Here is a 19,527-nt window from a genome sequence, read left to right on the forward strand (position 1 = left end):
CCTCCACTCTTCATGCTCTGGTGACGCTGGCCTTTTTCTGTGCCTGGAACCTCCCACACTCCTTCCCACTTCAGGGCCTTTGCACCTAGAACCCCTGCCTCTGCTTTTTTGCATGGCCGGTTTTTTTGATCCTTTAGCCTCCAGAGTCACTGCCTTAGCGCCTGCCCTCTGTCACCTTCTTTGAAAACACCCCACTCCCTTTCCTCAGGGCATTTATCACTGTAGCTTGAGCTCCACCAGGATGGGGACCTTGTCTGTCCTGTTCACACCCCATCCCTTGTGCCTAACACAATGCCTGGTCCTTGGTGGGCAGCCAATTCAGGATGAGTGAATGAAATAATCATTGGCGAAACCCAGATCAAAAGCACAATGCAATATCACCTCATACCTATTAGATTTGCTATAATCAAAAAGACAAGAGATAATAATTGTTGGCAGGGATATGGGAAAAAGGAATCCCTGTTGGTGGGAATGTACATTGGTTTAACCTCTATGGAAAATAGTAGGAAGTTCCCTCAAAAAATTTAAAAATAGAACTACCATATGACTCAGCCATCCCATTTCTGGGATCCAAAGGAAACGAAGACAGGATATCAAAGAGATATCTGCACTCCCATGTTCATTGCAGCCTTATTCACAACAGCCAAGACACAGAAACAACCTAAGTGGCCATCAAAGGATGAATGGATAAAGAAGATGTGATGTATATATGTTTATAACAAAATATTATTCAGCCGTGAGAAAAAAGGAAACTGTGTCATTTTTGACAACATGGATGGACCTTGAGAGAATTATGCTAAGTGAAATAAGCCAGACAAAGATAAATACTGCATGATAATATCTTATTCGTGGAATCTAAAAAAAAAAAGTCAACTCACAGAAACAGAAAGTAGAAAAGTGGCTGCCAGGGGTTGAGCAGGTGGGGGAAATAAGGAGAGGTTAGTAAAAGGGTACAAACTTTCACCTATAAGTTGAATAATGTCTGAGGATATAATGTAAGACCTGGTGACTTGACAACACTGTATTGTATAATTGAAATTTGCTAAGAAAGTAAAACTTAAATGTTTTCACCAAAAAAAGAGAGATAACAATTGATAGATGTGTTAATGAACCAGATGGGGGGAATCTTTTCACAATGTATATGTATATCAAATCACCATGATGTACACTTTAAATATCTTACACTTTTATTTGTCAATTATACCTAAATAAAGCTCAAAAAAAAAAAAAAGGTGTGGCCCTTGCCCTTCAGGATCTAATACTGGGACGTTTCTAGCTACCGTGACTCTAAAGAGGGTTCTATTGCCCATTTAAACATTTCCTCTCAGTTCCAAGAGACAGGTGATGGCCACAGTTTCTTCTTTCCTTCTTGAATTTCAGTTTTTCCCATCTATATTAAAACAGTTGGGAAAAACCCTCCAAAAAATTAAAAAAACAAAAAACCATAAACAACAACTAATTGGTTCAATATCTGTAATTTTACCTTAACCATGAATGTTGCTTTATGTAACTTTTACCAAAATAACTCGATAATCAAAACACATTTATTCAGAACTGCGACCCTGCAACATGCACTAATCATTATACTTAGTTCATGCTATTAAGAAGATAGACATGTTCTTAAAGCAAAAGGCATGACTGAACATTAGGGAGGTAAGAAAGCAATTATCTTTAACTTATTTTTCTTTCATATTTTTCTATGCCATAACATAATAGCTTAAATATAATATAAAAGTTATCTGAGGACTTAAAAATGCTCTGCAGGGACTTCCCTGGTGGCACAGTGGTTAAGAATCTGCCTGCCAATGCAGGGGACACGGGTTCGAGCCCTGGTCCGGGAAGATCCCACATGCCGCGGAGCAACTGAGCCCATGCGCCACAACTACTGAGCCTGCGCTCTAGAGCCCGCGAGCCACAACTGCTGAGACCGTGTGCCACAACTACTGAAGCCCGCGTGCCTAGAGCCCGTGCTCCGCAACAAGAGAAGCCACCGCAATGAGAAGCCTGCGCACAGCAACAAGAGTAGCCCCCGCTCGCCACAACTAGAGAAAGCCCGCATGCAGCAACGAAGACCCAACACAGCCAAAAATAAATAAAATTCTTTTTTAAAAAAATGCTCTGCAAACATTTCATTCTGTTAACTTCAAAGTTAATTTGACTAATTTATCTGGTAATATGCTTTTATTCTATAATTAAAACAGAATTTAACACAGATGATATACATATTCTATACATATGGGTTAGAAAAACTTATACTGGAACTTTTAAGTTACCTAATGGTTTTTTGGCTGAATTATCACTCACTCACAGACTCAGGAAAGAAAAGAAAGGAAACAAGGAAAAAAGAAAGAAAGAAAGAAAGAAGAGAGAATAAAAGAAGGAGAAGAGAGAAAAACTAGTCTGAAGGTGTTAGAAGATTTTGAGACCATTTGCATGAATGATGTTACAGATACTCCTTGAAATCTGGCTGAATGTACTCAGCTTTGTTTGCGTGGATAGCCATAGTTTTTTGCCATTTCAAAACACTTTTAGGAAAGAAACAAATTCAGGTAAAAAACTTTTTTTTTTAAGACACAATGATCCTTAAACTAATGGGTACCTGGCATTCTTTGGCCCACGCTGTAGTGTTTTCATTTAGATAACATGTAAATTAACTGGCACTTTGCTTGAAACGTGAATCTCCTCCCGTTGGCTGAATCGTAGATAAGGCTCTAGTGGGATCCCTATTTAGTTAAATTCCAGCACGTGTTGAATAGAGCTGTATGGAGTTTAAGTAGTTTGAAAAATCAGGAGTGAGGCCCATTTGACATTTTATGCATATCTTTTCTTTAACTTTTTCCTCCTCCCCAACTTCAACCCCCTCCCCAAACGCATTTTCCTCAGTGTAGGGCGTAATTCCCATTCACTGGCTTCGCTTCTTAAGAGCTGCCTTCCCTGCCCGTCCTGGGCGGCTCCACCCCTTTTCACGGACCAAAGTAAATCTGCACAATAATGAACCGTGGAAGGGAGGCATGACATCACCAGTTAGTGGTCCCGAGCTGTTTTGCACAACATTCACCTTTCATTGTTCTGATGACAGGGCTGGAATGTGACGGTTAAATCCCTGTGGAGTAGGGAGCTGAGCAGGGCCTGCTGCTGTTGAACAAACTTCAGTACCCCCTTATAAAAAACAAAAACAAAAACAAAAGCTACCATGCTTCCTAGTATTAAGGTAAGGAAGTCAAGATCTGTTTTGATTTAAGCAAAGCTAGTTGCTTTGGTCCATGCGCACTTCATTTGGTCATAGGCTTACTTGGCAGTAAACTCATTTCTCTGTGTGGTTGCGAAGAGCATCTTGGAAGCTGAGTTTGGACATTTGTAGAGACTTGACTAATCTGACCAGGGCTGTAAGAACTCGACAACCTTTCAACTTTCGGCTACAGGTTTTACTGAGTGTGGACGGTGACAGCCCTTGAAAATGATCAGCGTACTGTGACTTTCCTTAATACCTCAGACTCCTTGATTGGAACTGGCCAACATGCGACTTGCGGTATGAAGCGTGCTCCTGTTTTTCTATGGAGGGGAACAGTAATCTCATCCTACAGAAACTTGGGGAGTTTGTATAAGAACGGAAAAATCTCTTATCTTGCTGCCATCAGTCCTACTAATGTGTTCTGAAGGCTTTTAACAACCTTTCCATGTGCTGTAAATGTCTCTTCTAACTTATGATTTCTTGGTGAGCAAAAAAGTAATTTGAGGTGAAAATACTATTTTCGAAGTTTTTGTTATTGTTATGTGGATTTTCTGCAGATCTCTCTTTGCATATGCAGAGAAGGCTTGTAAAAGTTGGCAATGAATTAGATTGTACAGTGATCTAAAGAGAGCCGTTTTTGTTCTGAAACAGTCAGTGTGGCAGTGATAACAAGAATAACAAAGCGGACAGGAGGTTTTATTTTAAAGTGTAAATGGCATTAAAATTTGGACTGTGTTAAACAATTGTGTAAAAAGTTCAACTTTAGTAGTTTTTCAAACTGCCAAAATCATTGTCTGAATTTAGCAGAGTATATAAAATAAATAACTTGTATTTAGCACTCAGTAGGGCTGGAGGGTAGTGTAAGTCTTTCACAAAAGAACTTCACTTGGCCAAAATCTAATTTTTATAGCGTGATTTCAGATTCATACGACCTGTTGTACAGAAATTTGAACATAAGGGCAGATGGTATGGTTTTCATTTGTGTAGATTTAATTTTGTGTAACATTGATTGTAAATATTTTGTCTCTGTGTTTAAAGTGACAAAAATCTTGAGTTCAACTGTGATGAAAATCTTGGGTTCACTGCATCGATCTGCCTGTATTCTTAATTCCATGTGACTGGATGAACTTCTGTTTGCTTCTAAAACCAAATATCCTTTCCACAACAGAAGGGCGCGTGCACATTTCTTTTTTCTCTTGGTCAACAATAGTCAGGATCAATACAAAATTAAGTCTGGGGTTTTGGAGTTTTACTTATTGTTTTGACTTTTTATTTTTAAAATTAGCTTTAAAGTTATTTAAAAACTGGATAAAGTAATTATTAGATACACGTCAACATAATTTTTAAAGTATTTAGTGAAATTTCACATATGCTTATATTTAAAAGCTTTTAAAAAAAACCTTTAGATACAATGGCAATAAATTCTACTGCCATTTTAAAAAGGGAGAGTGTTGTTTTTCTGAGTAAATAAATGCATGCGAATGCGCTGCTATCAGTGATTTATGTACTTAAATTAATTCACTACTTATTTCACGTCTGTATTATTTTAAACAAATCTTATTTATGAAAATAGATGTGCCCAAGAGACAGATTAATAGTATCTTAATAAAAGGCTTTACAGCAGGATATGTTTTTATATACGATGAGTTCCCATAATTTCTAAGCTTAGAATGTGACTTTTGCCCAGCACTCTATAAATACATGTACAGAGTAAAATGGGGTATATTTGTACCTTTATGGATTGTCTTCAGCTTGTTTGAATAGTCTCAGGAAATCTGATTCATGCTCCCATTCCTCCTTCCTGTGTTCTGAGTGAACACAGGAGAGGCCTGTGGGAGGACCCGTCACACTGTGGTTGCAGGGACCCTCAAAACCCACCTGCTTCTGCAGACCCACCCTACTCTCTGGCTTCCCTGGGAAACCACTTCGTTTAGCTTATTGCCTGAGGGCGAGCCTTTCCTGTGATAAGGCACAGTGTCACCTAGATGGAACATCCCATCATTAGGTGTGATACAGCTTGGTGACACCTTCTTTGGGGATGGGAGAGGTCTTTGGGATTGAGTGAGGGAAGGTGAGGGGGGGCCAGCTGGAAGAAAGAGCCCAAGGCCACACAGTTAGGTGACAAACTTCTCTGCTTCGTGGCTTTTTCTGTTCCTCCTGAAAATCATTCAGTAAATTTATGCACCTGGCTGATTCTTTGTAAACAACATCAAAGGGAAAGAATGATATCTTCTTTCTACTGTTTTACAAATATTCATCTGATCAATCTGAGGGTGTTTGAATAGTATTTTGAACAACTCAGGAAATATGAAAACACAATAAACGGTATGTTATTGTGGGTAGAAACTACTCATCCATGCCTGCAAACAACAACAGTTTCAGGTTTCAAGAATGAAGTGATCTTTCCCACTGCACCAGTAGATGCACCAGCAACTTCCCCCCCGCCACTGTGTTTGAAGAATCCCTTCCGTTGGAGGGGAAAGATACAGATTGGCAGTAAATTTCAATTTAGCGTTCTTGCTAATAGTATCTAACATTTATTGAGCACTTATCCTTTTACATATAATAATTCTGTGATTCTGACAATAACCCTGTGCACAGATACTATTATCCCACTTTGATAGAGAAGGAAACTGAGGAAGAAATATAAATTAAGAAACTTACTCAAGTTAGGACGGGGCAGAACTAGACTCAAACCAGATATTCTGGCTCTAGAGCACGTTCTCAGAACTACTACACTGAACAGAGGGTTAGCTTTGAAATGACAAGTGCCCCCCCAGAATACATTTATTTTCTGTCAATGAAAATTATTGGCATGGTTGGGTTACACAGAGTTACATAGAGTTACATTGATTACATATACAAATTACTACCTATGATTTCATATTTGGTCCTCTATCAGGAGTTATCCTTTTTTATTTTCCTGAATGTTCCCATTCAGTTTTCAGTATCTGTGGTCTTTCTCCTTTATCAAGCAGAAATTTTCCAGCTCTAAAGAATCTGCAGTGCAAAATGTAAAGGGTAAAGAGCTAGGCTTCAAGATTGTTGCGCTGGGATCCAAGGCAAGGCCCTTCCCTGCTGCCCAGCCTTAGGGCAGGAACAGATGAGACCCCTTGGGGTCTGGTCTGTATCCGGTCCCAGGGAGGAGGAGTACCACCCTCCCTCCCGCTTCTTGCTTCAGCTTCCTTTTCATTCTTGTTCCTGTTCTCCATCCTTAGCAATGTGTACACGTGCTATCACTGGTCATTCTTCTTTTTCCTCAACTCTTCATTGACCCACCCTTGACCACTGCTCTCTGTGACTCCTCTCTTCTTGGATTTGTCCTATTTACTTTGTATTTTTGTATTTTAAAATTTTTATTGGAGTGAAGTTGATTTACAGTGTTGTGTTAGTTTCAGGTGTACAGCAAAGTGAATCGGTTATACATAAATATATATTCACTCACTCTTTGTTTTTGAAAATTCTTTCCCCATATAGGCCATTACAGAGTATTGAGTAGAGTTCCCTGTGCTATACAGCAGGTTATTATTAGTTATCTATTTTATATATAGTAGTGTGTATATGTCAGTCCCAATGTCCCAATTGATCCTCCCCCCCCTTATCCCCTGGTAACCATAAGATTGTTTTCTACATCCGTGACTCCACTCCTGTTTTGTAAATAAGTTCATCTGTACCCCCTTTTTTTTAGATTCCACATATAAGCGATATATTTGTCTTTCACTCAGTATGAAAATGTCTAGGTCCATCCATGTTGCTGAGGATTTGTCCTATTATCCCAAGTTCTAAGTCTGTCTTGGGAGAAATCATGACTCATAAAGTTTTGCGTTGGGTGTAGAGAAGGGAAGTGACACCTAGCCCTGCAATTTACATATTGTAAGATCTGGTCAAGATACAGTATATCATTCAAGGTCACAGGAAAAAAACAAAACAAAACCCAGAGGGTTCAAACAGGGTAATTTGATAGCTTTATAAATGTGCAGGTAGAGTAGAGAGAAGCTAATAAGGGACCCTGCAGTGAGGCGGGTTGGAATGTGAGAGTGTGTACCTCTTACTACCCATTAACTTGGACGGAGGGAGTAGTTACCAGAACCCTCAGGCATAACTGTATCTATAGGAGAGGGCCTCGAACAGGGACTGTGGCCCTTAGTAGAAGAATGAAGCCAACTATCCAAGTCTCAAGAGGGAATTAATACCACATTCTCCGATCTCCTGTCAGTGCCTCCTATTGACTAAAGCAAACCTGAGGCTAGAAGGAGTTTGTTAATACAATGCCTAGTACAAAGGATAATAATGAGAAGTACAGAATTTTATGTTATTAAGTAATACAATATACACATTAATGGCTTGGTAATTTAGTAACTCCAATAACAATTTTTTTTTTCTACAGCTGTATATAACATTGATCTCATAGAGTGAATCAAGGTCCCTATTCAAAAACACTCTCTAACCAAGAGGTTTTGAGCCCTAATTTGCATCCCTCACAAGTTTATAAGAGAAGACTATATATAATTTTTCAAAGCTGAAGAAAAGTGAGATCTAAAAGAGAACACTTCAAAAAGTCATAAAAAACTCATCTTGCCCATGCTGATTCAGTTGAGTTTTTCAAAAATATAGTTTTGCCCTCAGCTCGAGTCAGTAGAGCCTTGAGAAAAAACAGGGCAATGGGTCCATCATAACATACTAAGATTCCCCGTGGTACCAGTTAGATCAGCTGGCTAGACTGTGGTGCTACTGAAGCCAGTGTGGTCAAGGAGAGATTATCATTCACACACTCACCCATATCAAAATGCAGGAATAATCCCATCTAATTCTTTCTACCTTAACCTTCGCCCAAACCAGACAATTCTACACCCTAACTATTCCTATGATCTCCTTTTCTCATGTTGCAATGTGATCTTAGTTTTGTCTTTTTTTATTTTTGGCTTGGGAAATGTCAACACTTACATAACCGGTCTCCCTGCCTCCAGTCTCCCCTTTCTGTAGTCCATATACCATGTTGTCATCAGACTGTCCTAATATTGAAATTGTATATTATCGCCATTCTTAAAGTCCTTCCAGAACTCGGTATAATCCTCAGGAGGTGCCTGACTCCTTGGGATGACATCCAAACTGCTTGACGATCTGACCTCCACCTTCCACTGGAGCCTTACCTCTTGGCATTGTCCCACCTCGTACCGTGTGCCCTGAGGTTGACTGCTGCTCTGAGTGACGTCCTGTGTTCTTGCATCTGCACACCCTTTTCCCTTTACGTGGCAACGCATTTTCCCCATTCTTCATCTGGATAACTTTGCTTATTCACTCATCGAACAAATACTGATTGAGCACCTACTGTGTGTTAGGCACTGTGCTAGGGGGGCTGGTGTTCAGGGCTGGACTCTGCTCTTATGGCGCTTTTCTTCTGTGCAGAGATGGAAAGACAGACAATACCTAAGTACACAAATGAATGAACCAGATCATTTCAGACAGTGAAAGTGCAGTAAAAGAAATAAATATGGTACCACGATGGCGTGTGGCTGGGGAAGCTGTTTTCAATAGGCTAATCAGAGAATGCCTCTCTGGGGAGGAGACATATGAACTGAAACCCAAAGGATGAGAAAAAAGAGCCCCTGGGACCATGGGGTGTGGTTGTGCAGGTAGTGGCCCCTGACCAGGAAAGACTGGGGCTGAAATCCAGTCTTCCTTCAGCGTATCAAGCCAGGCACCCCAGCATGGGCCTCATTCCCTAAGGAGGAGGGCAGCCCTTATCTAGGTCTCCCAGAGGGGCCATATGAGCTACCCCCTGACAGCGGGGGAACACTATTGGGAAAAACAGTTACAAAAGCTTTGAGCAATTACTTCCTCCAATCACATCCCCACCCTTGGATGGAGTAGCCTATATTTAAAGCATAAGTGGCACTTTTTACATAGGATTGCAATTTTTTAAAAAAATTCCAAGCACCTGATACATTATTTGACAATGGTAGAGTATTCAACCCATCTTTGTTGAATTAGTGAGTGAATTAATGAATCATGGCTATATTCTGTATGAGTCGGGAAGCTTCATACTAGATTGTTTGATTAGAGAGCTTGTTCTCAAATAGTGATTCTCGGATATGGGTCTCCTGTTGGGCAGCAAACTATCAGGGAAAAAATAGTTGTTTCAATGGTCTTAGGCAAAAAACAAACAATTCCCTAGACTTTAATTTCTCCAATGACTGAGAGCAACTTACTAGTAGTAAGTGATTTATTTCTGAATTTAGCATTTGTAAATTTAAATTAGCATGTTACTAGATTTTCATGAAGACTAAATTTGTATTTTACCGTGGAGTCTGGTTGCTACCAAATGATGGCAAGCACTGAGCGTGTGCTCACCTGGTAGTAGGAAATCTCACAATCTCCAAGAATAATTTGTTATCAGCCACGAGATTTTCATGGCTTTCAGTTGCTGCCAGCTGTGTCGTTTAAAGATAGATTACTATCAGTTAAATTTCATAATCAGTTTAGTTTATTGTCTGTTGTTGGGCTAACCCAGAGAGGAGCCATAATGCATACCCTTGTTTTATAATTTTTCACAACTAGACCTCAAGGTACCTATTCTACAGCAGAATTATACATAATCCCCTCAAAATCTGGAGAGGGAACCTTCATTTGTAATAATCTGCTTGAGGGTATGTGTGAATGCTATTTGAATTACTTGGATTATATTCTTGAATTGAACGTAGTGAGATTACTGGATTATTTATAAATTTATAGGATATAGTTTTATAACATGAAATCATGTGTATAAATTCAGGGTCTTCTCTTGCGACATAAAAGCAGTTCATAAAAGGCGCTAGCAAAAAGTTTACTTCTTTTCTTTTCTTTTAATTTTTATCACCAAGTTCTTTTTCATGAGAATAGGTGAGCTAGGCCCCATCCCACCACAGTGGGATAGTGATAAAAGTTTGACATCAGATAGGTACCCTACAATACTGCTGGCCTTCACAATAGAAGAAAAGAAAAAAGTGCACAAGGGCTTTGTAAACTCATCCCCACTACTAAGAAACACAAAACAGAAACAAAGCTCAAAAAAGTCTGTGCCCTATGATAAAGGACCCACCATTTCTGTATATGTAAAAAATGATTATCTAGCACTCAGCGCCCAGGGCTGGGACTAGGGTGAGGCAAATGAGACTCTCACTTTTGGGCGCAAAATTTAAGGGGATGCCAAAAAAACTCAAGTAATCAAGATACGTAATATTTTAATGCACTATTTTTAAAAATTAAAATCAATGCAAAAAAATCCATGATGAACAAAAATATCAAAATTTCAAATGAGGACAGGACCTGACTCTGCAGCTGCACAACCCAGTCTCCTCCACTTCACCCTAATCCCCACCCTGCACAGTATATTGGGGACATTAGATTAATTCTGCATAATTATTATAATAGTCACCATCTTGAGGAACTGAGGTGATTTATGAAAGAGTAACACTTCTTCCTGGGTCATCTGGTTAAACCATGTCCTATCATGTTACCAAGCTGCTTAGTTCTGTACTATATGCTCTAGTTGGGAAAAAATGCACTGTGAGTCAAGCTTTCAAACTGCAGGAAAGCTTAACTCTTTTGAGGTTCATTCATCTCTAATCACTATCATGCCCTTGCTAGTTTTAACCTGCCTTTTCTCTTGACAGAGAGGCATACACACAGGGAGAGTTGGAGAAGAACAAAAACAGTGGAGGGGAAGGAAACAGTGAGAAGGGAAATTAGCGTGATCTGGCTGAGAAAAAAACCTAGGATGACATCAGGGTTTCAAATCGGGTCTGATGGATTAAAATGGTGACAAGTGACAAAGGAAGCAAAGAGAGAATTGCTGCTCTGGGGCTAATGCTGAGAAATTTGGAGAAATGGTTCAAGGAAGAAAAGTGAGAATGAATATAGTCCAGTGAGGCCCTGAGTCTTCAGGAGCACGGATTGACCACTGTTCCAGGGAAGGTGTTTATCTCAAAGACGGATATCCAGAAGAGGGTTTTTAAAAAAATCTTTCACTTCCCCTTTCCCCTCCAAAACAATTTATCTTTAGACTCTAAAAGGAAAGCTAAATTAACAAATATCCGTGGAACAGATAAGAATGAGCTGCTTTTTCTAGCATAAGTTTGAGTAAGCATAAACAGATCACAGTGAGGAAGAAAAAGTAGAAGTCTCTAACAAGCTTAATTATAAACATGGAAAGGAATGAAAGAATCACCCACAATCATAGAAATATGAAAGTCACATCATAGAGTAAGGAAGATGAAAATATGACCAGACTCCAAACTAGCTGAGACTTAGGTGGAGAAAAGCTAAACATTACAAAAGAGGGTTAAATCTTATTATGGAAAATTTCAAACATCTACAAAAATAAAAAGAATAGTGTAATGATCTTCCATGTACCCAGCACTTAACTTCAACAATTAATCAACTCATGACCAATCTGGTTTCATCTATCCTAACTCCCCTGGATTACTGTAATGTAAATTCCAGACATATCATTTCATTCATAAATATTTCAATATGTATTTCTAAAATGTAAGGATTCTTTTAAAAATATTGTCAAAATCCTTTATCACACCTAAAATTTAATAATAATTCCTTAATGTATTTTTTCCAATTGTCTTAGTTTTAATAATTTGAATGAGACTCCAAACAGATTAAAATTGGTTGGTATGTCTTCTAAATTTCTTTTAATCTATAGTTTCCCCTCCCCCATTCTTTTTTCTTAGAATTTATTTATTGAAGAAACTAGGTTTTTTAACCTGTATAGTACCCTACATTTTGGACTTTTCTGATTGCATCATCACAGTGTCATTTAGTATGTTTCTTGCCCCTGTCTTTTCTGTAAACTAATGGTTATAGAAGCTCGATCTGATTCAGGTTCAATTTTTTTGGTAAGAAGATTTCTTGGGTGGAGGTCTATATATATGTATACAGTATCTGGCTGTCTCTCTTTTGGGAGACATTAATGAGCATTGCCCACACCCATTATTTTATTGGGGATTGCAAAATGGCAGTATTGTATAATTACTTCTTTATTTATTATTCTATCATCATTTATTAACTGGACTATTTCTATAAAGAAAAACAAAGAGCTTTAAAGTTAAGTGGGAACATGCTAGTATCTCTCATATACATATGAGGTTAAAAATGTTGACCCTGCCCTACCTGTGTCCTGTGTCCACATCCCTGTTTCTCCTTCCTTTCACAATCAAGATCTCAAATAATTAGTCTCAGGTACTTGTCTCTATTTTTTTTTTTTTTTTCGCTTTGGTTTTTCTTCAGCTAAGCTTTATTTTGTATTTTGTTCCCTAACCCCACTAAAACTGCTCGAGTGAAGTACTGTCGATATCCATGTTGACGTATCCAATGGAAGAAGTTTTCTTTAAATCTGAATTTAAATGAAAACAAGGAACATTTTCCTGTCTCTCACTTGGTCCCTCCAGAGTATTGCAGTATGGACATGCCCCAATCCTGCCCTCCTGGCGGCTGCAAATCCACTATTGCCTGGATTCCCTCCTGACTCTCTGGCTCTCATTAAGTTCCTTGATGTTTCCTCATCTCAGTGTCTTTTTTCTGTCCTTGCTCCTCTTTCTCTCTGATGTCTCACACATCTAACTCATCTCATCCTCTCTCATGGCTTTAGATTGCACCTGTCGCTGGACACTCCCAGCCTATAACTTTGGCCCAGATTCAGCTCCTGATCTCCAGGGTACTAATAAGCATTTCACTTGTACGTTTCAACAACCTCAATGTCAATGTGCCTTTTTAAAATTTTATTTTAGTTTTGACTGCATTGGGTCTTCGTTGCTGCGCTAGGGCTTTCTCTAGTTGCGGCGAGCGGGGGCTACTCTTCCCTGCGGTGCGCGGGCTTCTCATTGCGGTGGCTTCTCTTGTTGCGGAGCACGGGCTCTAGGCACGCAGGCTCAGTAGTTGTGGCACGCGGGCTCTAGAGCGCAGGCGCAGTAGTTGCGGCGCACGGGCACAGTTGCTCCGCGGCATGTGGGATCTTCCTGGACCAGGGCTTGAACCCGTGTCCCCTGCATTGGCAGGCGGATTCTTAACAGTTGGCACCAGCAGGGAAGCCCCAATGTGCCTTTTTTGGAGCATGATGATCATCCCCTCCAAGGCTGTTTCTCTTCTATTAGCCTATATGTGATAAGCACTGACAGCAAACAAATAACACTGTCCAGAAGCAGCAGAGTCTGTCCAAATTTCTCCCTCTCCATCCTCACTCAGTCTGTTACCAAACCCTATGACTTCTGTCTCCTGAAAATCACCACGTGAGCCCCCTTCTCTTTTTATTCAATGACATGACCTTAGTTCAGACTCCGTTTCTCAGCTCCTGCTTTCTCAGGAGCTCCTAACTGATCTCCAGCTTCTCCACACCTGTCGAACTTCCTCATATTCTGAATTCCAAGTTCAGAGTCATCCTCTTAGCCCGCTGGGGGCTTTGTTTGCTTGGCCTTCCTTTCCAACCTCATTTCCTTCCACTGTTCCCACAGGTACCCTTCATTTTAGTTGAGTTACCTGTGGGGTCTATTTCCCAATTCTGTGCTTTTACGTGCTGTTTCCACTAGACTCCTATTTCAGGCTTTGCAGGCCACCTACAGTGTCTGCCTCTTCTTCTTCGTTATGTCTTATAAGCCTTTAAAAATGTAAGAACAATTTTTAGCTCCAGGACTGTCCAGATACTGGCCTTGATCTAGATTTGGCCCACAGACAATACTGCTAACCCCTGGTCTGGAGGGCCCTTTCCATGCCTTCTCTACTTACTTAGCTCCTACTTAGCTTTTAAGACTCAGGCTAAGAGTCACCTCCTCCTAGAAGCCTCCCTGACTCCACTCCCCTGATATGACTTAGCTGCCCCTCCTCTGGTTTCCCACAGAGGTAGATGCTTCCTCTGCATGTCTTTGTCGCTGTATTGGTTTAATTGTTCTCGTCTCTAGAGAGTAAATGCCTTAGGGGCAAGAACTGTGTCTTTTTTTTACTTTATATGCCTAGCAGAGTGCCCGGCACAAAGTAAATGTTCAGTAAATGATTGTCAAATGAGTAAACAAGAAGAGGTGTGACCAATAGCACTGGCTGATGGCATTTACTGAGAACATTCTGTGGGCTGGCCACTGTCTAAGCAGTTTACAGAGGCCGTTTCCTTTAGTCTTCACAACAGAGGCACAAAGAAGTTAAGGATTTGGAGGAGCACATTTGAATTTCAGCAAGACTTTTGAGAAGGCCTTTTGCGATCATCTTCAACAAACGTGTGAAGAGCTCACCATCGGCCACATTCTAGGTGCTGGGGCTGCAGCAGTGAATAAAATACACAAAAACCCTCCTTTCAAGGTGTTTACAGTTTAGAGAAGAGCGACAGTCACTTAAAAAAAATGAATAAGTAAAATGTATAGTGTATTAGATGGTAATAAGTGCTCTGGAGAAAAAGAAAGCAGAAAAAGAAAATAGGAAGTTCTACCATGAAATGCACAAGACAAATAAGGTTGGCAAAGCAGGCCTCCCTGAGAGGGGATAATTGTACAAAGACTTGAAGGAAATGAAGGAGTGATCTATTAGAATATCTCAAGGATAAAAGAAAGAGTTTTGAGAGATGAAGTTACGGAAGTAGGAGGAAAAGCGTGATGACGTGGGGCCGTTTAGGCCATTGTGATGATTTGGGCTTGGAGCTGAGGAGCGACAGGATCTGATTTACCCTTTGTAAATCACGCTGGCTCCTGGGCAGAGAACAGATGAGGGTGAGCCAGAGTGGAAGTTGAGAGTCAGGTTAGGTTGCTATTGCAATAATACAGATAAGGGATGAAGGTGGCGTGGGCCAGGGTAAGAGCAATAGTGGGATGAGAAGTGATTGTATTTGAGATGTATTTTGAAGGTAGAGTTGACAAGATTTATTGAAGAACTGAATGTGGGCTTTCGAAAGAAGGACAGAACTCAAGGATGACTCTAGATTTGGGGCCCAAGCATCTGGAAGAATTTGGTTGTAGTTGACTGACGTGAGGAAGCTCTGGTTGGAACAGGTGCAAGGGAGGGCTGGGAGCTCAGAGAGATCATGACTAACAGCCCCGCGGGCTCATGGGTGACTGATGAACAATGTCCCTGCTGCTGAATGGGTTGAAGTCAGCAGCAGGGAGAGCTTGACTGTGTCTGAAGGGCTCTGTGCATTGACCTGTCTTTCTATTAATCACTGGGGTTGTGTTGCCATTGACACAATGCTAGATGTAAACTGATATATTGGGTGACAAAACAGTCCAAGGAGGATCTTGACAATTCCAGAAGGATAGGTGAATCAAGTAAGATGAAGTTAACCTAAACAAACACAAAGTCTTGCGAATTTCAGCTGTTCAAGCAATACCTGTTTGAGGAATAGCATTGTTAAAAGCACACTGTGGTAAAACAGATCTGGTCTAAAATCCCAACCTGCCCCTTCTTAGTCCTGTTCCCATGATTAAGTCAAACGACTTCCCTATTTATAAAGTGGCAGAGTAATGCCTTGCTCAAAGTGTTGTTATGAAAATGAAATGAAATAATAAAACACTTAACACACAGCCTAGGTTGTAACAGATAGTTGGTAAATAAAATGTTTTATTATCAAAAGACCTTTCTTCCTATTCTTTATTTTTTTAAAAATTAACTATTAGTAAATATTTGAGTTTGGAGTGGGCTTTTACGAGCCTCTTGAAATAATATTAGGACTCAAGGTTTTCTCATACCTGGAACATTATTTTCCTGGAACAAGTTTTCTTGTCAGCCGGAATTCCACCTGAAAATGTTAGCTGTCTTCTCTTTATTTTTACAACTTCTGCTTTCACCTCTTTCTGCCTTAAGATTAATAACCTATTTTATGCTTTCAATCATATTTTAAGTCACTCTTTTATATTTCTTTACAACTTTTCTCCCTTTATCTGACATCTTAGAACACTTTGCAGGGCTTTTAATATTATTTTTCTTAATATATTTTAAAATTGAGATATAATTTACATATTACAAAATTCACCAATTTTAATTATACATTTTGATGAGTTTTAATAAATGTGTACACCATAACAGTCAGAACACCGAAATCCTCTTATTTTGCTCCTTCAATAGCATAATTACATGGAAATGTCCCATAATGTACAGCAAATTAAGTGTTTAAAGCACAAAGTGAAATTGTAACTATTAGAAAATTGTGCAATAGTCATTATGCTTTGTGAATAGTTGCACAATGATGTGATAATGCTTCTGAATGCTTGTTTAATGTAAAAAAAGAGGATTTCTAGATATGGGGGAAGAAGAAAAAAAACACCTGAAAGTGGAATGCCAAATTGACTGGAAAGGTAGATAAAAAGAGACAAGCAGCCTCTTTCTTTGGCACTCCTGTGTTTTTCCATGGGTCTCTCCTTGTACCTCTCTCTCTCTCTCTCTCTCTCTCTCCCAACAGGTGTTCCATAGCTCCTCCTCATTCTTTTCACCCCTTCTTTCTGAGCATTTCCCAAACTTTTTTCTCTATCCTTTCCTTTTTCTCTCTCTGCATATTTCTCCTTTGGAGATCACATTTATTTCCATGTCTAAGGGACTATCACCTCCCTTATTGAAATAAAAACCCAAGAATTACCAAGCTTTTAGCACTGTAAGTTTCTATGTAGGGAGGGATGTCTGACAAAAGAGTCCCAAGATCTCCTATGATTTCCTTCCTCCTGGACTTCTCTTACTTTATTACCACTGTTCCTCCCACTAGATCCGAGATGTGTGCTGCTCCAACATTAGACTTCTGGTCCAACTGTGGATAAAATCATTTCTCTTTTTTCTCTCTAATAGAGGTTAGAACTTAAAAAAAACACTAAAACAAACAAGCAAACCAACAAAAAGAACACTAAGACCTGTGGGAGAGACACAAAAAGCCTTAATTTAGTTTAGCCTGGTCTACTAAACATCATTTAGGGTTCTAATATTCCCATAAGCATGTTATAGGTTATCTGAAGGTTGTTCATCCACCAGGACTAAGGATAGACAGACCATTAGGGCTATCTTTCCAGTCCACACAGAGAAGGTTCCCTCTCTCATGTGAGGTTTCCCACTTAAGAGAAACTCCTCTTCTCCCAGAGCTGATGACTAGAATGACCATATTCTTTAAGAGAAGCCATTGCTAATGAGATCAGAGACGTTCATTGTCTAATAGCCACTAGTAATATCCAATTACTGGCCTAGTAACAACCATAACATACATTCGACAAAAATTTGTACTCAGCTCAGCATAGTAAGGACTTTAGTTCACACAGCCCTATGTAGGTGGCTTGAGCTTTATTTCTAGCTCAAGCTTATTTATTTGTTCTTTCTTCCATTTATCCATTCAGTCAATATTTCTTGAGCACCTCCTATGTGTCAGGCATTGTGCTAGGGGGTGAACGAGGACCTGGCACCCACTCTCACAGAACGTTCATGAACAGAGGTAGGCAGACATTAAAAATTATAAGTTGATAAGTGTTATAAAAGAAGACTGCAGGGTATTATGAGAGTTTCTAAGAGGATCTGACTTAGTTTGGTCAGGGAAGGCTTCCTGAAGGGAGTGACATTTGAGTGAGACTCAAAGAACAAAAAGTCAACCAGATATGTTCATGTGTGTGTGTGTATGTGTCAGGGAGAAAGGAAGAGCGGGGAGGTACTTCTAAGCAGAGGGTCCAGCGTATTTGAGGAATGTTAGGAGCTTAGATAACAGGTGAGAGATCAGCTTGAGATCAACCTGCCCAGGTGGTCAGGAATCACATCAGTCTAGGCCTTGTTATGGATTTCATGCCTCTATTCTTAAAGCAATAGGAAGCCATGGGAGTGTGGACTTAAAAAAATGCACAACGTGAGAGTTGCAAGTTAAGCTTTACTGGGGGCAAAATGAGGACTACAGCCCCGAGACAGCGTTTCAGATAACTGAGAAACTGCTCCAAGGAGGTGAGGGGAGGAGCCAGGATATACAGGAGTTCTGCAACAAAAGGGCAGGTAGTCGGAACGTCAAAAGATTATTGTTAATTAAAGAAAACCAGGTATCTCAAGTTAAGGAATTTAGCGCTTTTCTGTGTATGGGAATATGCAAGAGTCTGGGCTCACTGAAATCATTCCTTTGATATGCACCTCAGCTACCTGGGGCCAGTATCCTGTATTTTCACATCCTGAGTTTCCTCAGGGCTCACTGCAGGGAGTGGCTGCAGTTTCAGCCCTGGGTTTCCTCAGGGCTCACTGGCTCACGTTGGAGGGTTGCAGTTGTTGATGACTGTGACACCCTTTGTTTATGGACGTGGCAGGAAATATGCCATTTATAAATATTCCATTTACCAGGAGTGACATGATTATATTAGAATTTGGGTGAGAGTAAGTAGTAACCATAATAATGATAACATAAACATAATTATAATAATATAATTATAAATTTATAATATAAAGTGTCGTTTTAGCTACACTTACTATGGGCCAGGCACTGTTATATGTGCTTTCCATATATTAACTGATATGCACCTCAGACAAACCTTATGAATTAGCTACTATTTTTTTTTAAGTTTTTTTGTTTTGTTTTGTTTTAATTAATTAATTAATTTATTTATTTATTTTGGCTGTGTTGGGTCTTCGTTTCTGTGCGAGGGCTTTCTCCAGTTGCGGCGAGCGGGGGCCACTCTTCATCGCGGTGCGCGGGCCTCTCACTATCGCGGCCTCTCTTGTTGCGGAGCACAGGCTCCAGACGCGCAGGCTCAGTAGTTGTGGTTCACAGGCCCAGTTGCTCCGTGGCATGTGGGATCTTCCCAGACCAGGGCTCGAACCCGCGTCCCCTGCATTGGCAGGCAGATTCTCAACCACTGCACCACCAGGGAAGCCCTTAGCTACTATTTTGCTGCTCAGTTTATAAGTGAGAAAAGTGAGATACACGGAGGTTATATAACCTGTCCAAGATCATACAGCTAGGACGTGGCACAGCTGAGGTGGTGAGGGGACCCGTTTGGAGGCTGTTGCAGAATTATCAGCAGATGCTCGGGACTTGGACGGGAGTAGAGACAGTGGGGGGGCATTAGGGCTATGGGTTAAGGTGTATATGAGCTGTAAAATTTATAGGACTTATTTTCAAAGCACTACATTTCTAATTGTTGGCATGTTTATTTATTTGTTTGTTTCAATCATGGTAAGAACACTTAACATGAGATCTACCCTCTTTAAAACATTTTAAGTATATAATACAGTATTGTTAACTATTGTCTGGTATACTTTTCAACTTGCTGTTGCTTCAGTTCTCAGTTTCTGCCCATACCCTTTCTCACCTGTTTTTGATATTTCTGTTAAAA

At 40.0% G+C, this 19,527-nt stretch overlaps 1 protein-coding gene across 3 annotated transcripts in view; it reads left to right on the forward strand.

Moving 5' to 3' along the window:
* FILIP1 (filamin A interacting protein 1) overlaps nt 1-19,527 on the forward strand; it is a 200,625-nt gene that overhangs the window by 158,368 nt on the left and 22,730 nt on the right. The gene's annotated exons all lie outside the window — the stretch shown is intronic.

This window comes from Balaenoptera acutorostrata, chromosome 14 (genome assembly GCF_949987535.1).
Source record: "Balaenoptera acutorostrata chromosome 14, mBalAcu1.1, whole genome shotgun sequence".
Taxonomy (NCBI): domain Eukaryota; kingdom Metazoa; phylum Chordata; class Mammalia; order Artiodactyla; family Balaenopteridae; genus Balaenoptera; species Balaenoptera acutorostrata.